Source organism: Vigna radiata, unplaced genomic scaffold (assembly GCF_000741045.1).
Source record: "Vigna radiata var. radiata cultivar VC1973A unplaced genomic scaffold, Vradiata_ver6 scaffold_23, whole genome shotgun sequence".
NCBI lineage: Eukaryota > Viridiplantae > Streptophyta > Magnoliopsida > Fabales > Fabaceae > Vigna > Vigna radiata.
Genome location: NW_014541837.1, coordinates 1,374,359 through 1,376,878, shown reverse-complemented (window position 1 = coordinate 1,376,878; position 2,520 = coordinate 1,374,359).

Below are 2,520 nucleotides of genomic sequence, written 5' to 3'. Positions count from 1 at the left end.
AATTCTAATCCGACTAAAAATATAAATTACTATTTGCAAAGGGACTTTAATTAACTATTTGGATATGGATAATGTACANAACTACAATTCTATTTTGTTTTACACTATTACGTGATTGTATTTCTCCCTCAACCAAGTTTGGATAATATCTCCTCCAGTACTTTCTCCTGCAAAGCTTTCTTTCAATTTCATACTCACACACCTGACCTTCAAAAGCTTCTACCTGATATATCCATTTTAAAATCCAAAACTCTTATAAAAAGGGCAAGACCTCTCATATGGCAATGGTTAACATGATTAGTGGTAAACTCATAGACCTTACACTCTGATATTGGCCCTATTCAAGAACACTTAGCCAGATCTGTTCAGGAGAACTTAATTTTAATTTTAAGTTATAGAAAACTAAAGGATTTCTAGTCGAACTTCAATTTCAATTTCTTTGTATTGTGAAATGAGGTCTTGGTCTTCTGCTTGTTGCTCTGCTGTGCTTGGTGTAGATTTATGTTTCATGTTAATTTGAATTTTTGGATTATATTTGAGATTCACTGACTTTGTTGCTTACTTAACGGGTGTGTTGCATACTTTGTGAATAATGATTTGAAATGGAATTGATGTTTATGATTGATGAGTATGCATTTTCCTGCACTTGTGAAACTATTTGTTCAGTCCCTACTCGGAGTGTGAATGTAAAACTCTTTGGGGCTTGTCATTTAATGAAACATCACCGAACGTCTGCCTGAATTAAAGCTTGTCTCGCTTGAAGTTTTCATTCTTTCTAAGTTTGTTCATTTTGGCAATCAATGGGAAAATGTTGCTATTGTAAGTTATAAGTTGCTTGCATTTAATTATTTGTTTTCTAGTGAAATTCTTTGTTTCCTAATCTAATCTAATCTCACACTTTGGTTTCCTTTCCTTTGCATCATGCTTTCTAATTCCAATTCCAATTTTCAGCTCTCTGTTTTTGTCTCTCTTCACTCTCAATCTTCCTCTTCAAAGCTCTCTATATTTAGGTATGTGCATATAATACTAATATTTAAATTTCTAGGTTGCAAGGTCTTACATTTTCGATTTTATGTTTTTCTATTTCTTTACCATCTGAAGATTATTGATATGATAATATATATATTAGTTCTTAATTTTTGTTATGATACCTGCTGCCCCCAATCCATAATCAAGGGATCATTTTGCGGTTTCTGTAAGGAAAATGAAATATAATTCAATATTCTGATGGAGTATGGACTTGGTGATAAAAAAATATGGATTTGCAGTTCTAGCTCAGCACTTTTTCTTCCTTTTTTTTTCTGGAAGGGATTGTATTTTATTTTTGAGTGGGAGGGAGTGAGTAACACACTGTGATTCACTGATTTTCACTCCTAAAATGAGCAAAGAAGGTGTCAGGTTAGGTGATTTTGTTCAACTTTATTTTATTTTTTCAGTTGAACCTGGTTTTGGATATTTATTTGAGATTTTCTTTCTCTGAGGGTATTTTTTGGTCTCTGTGATGATAGATTGAGGAACAGGTTGAAGGGCATGTTTTTGTGAAAGTCATTTCCTGTTTGTTTCCTTATTCTGGTGAAGAAGTTGGAGGATAGAGAATAGATAGCGACATGTTCCATATTATTGGTTAAAGTTTATAAAATCTAGAGAGAGACTAACTAAATAGAAAGTTTGATTAACTAAATTTTCTGATTTCCAATAAATTTGAGTCAATCATAAACAATATATGCCAGTAGTATTGTATATATATACATCATAAGTTTGCTTCTGATAGGAAAAAGAAATTAAAAATAATTGGCATTTTGAAGGAATGCTAGAGTCTTTCTGAATTATCTCTATGAAAAAATACCTTGCAAAATTACTGATTGTTGGATATGGCACTATGGCAATTACCCTCTTAGCTAGCTTTGTAGCATATGGCAATTACCAAAACTTGGTACATACACTCACATGAAGATCACAACTTTGTGTGTTAAAATTTTGAGATCTCTTGAGAAAATGCCAATCAGACATATACATACATACAAATTTTGCATTTTACCTCATTCTAGATTTTGCTGAACTTGGTTTACATGCTTTCATATAGCTCTTCTCAAAAACTAGTTTCACATATTGACTCATAATGCTGTCACATATAGATTTTGCTGAATTTGCTATCAAACGTGCAGCCCACCAACCTTTGGTCTCCTGATTGTGATTGTGGAGCTGCTTCTTGACCAAATCTGGTTTGTCANTACATATTTAAATAATTATTGTGATTGTGGTTGTNNATATTTATTGTGTACTAGACTATTTGAACTAAGCTTACTTTGAAATGATGAGATGACTTGTTTTTATATGCTTTATTTTATCATGAAACTGAACAAGACATAGGTGGAGATATGTAGGCTAAGAATATATAGTACATAGCATGACCCTTGTTGCATGCCTATGGTTGTACCTACATGTGTAAGTATTTGTAAGTACGCTATAAAAGAGGACTTCACTACAGTAATAAATAATACACATGACCCTTGTTGCATG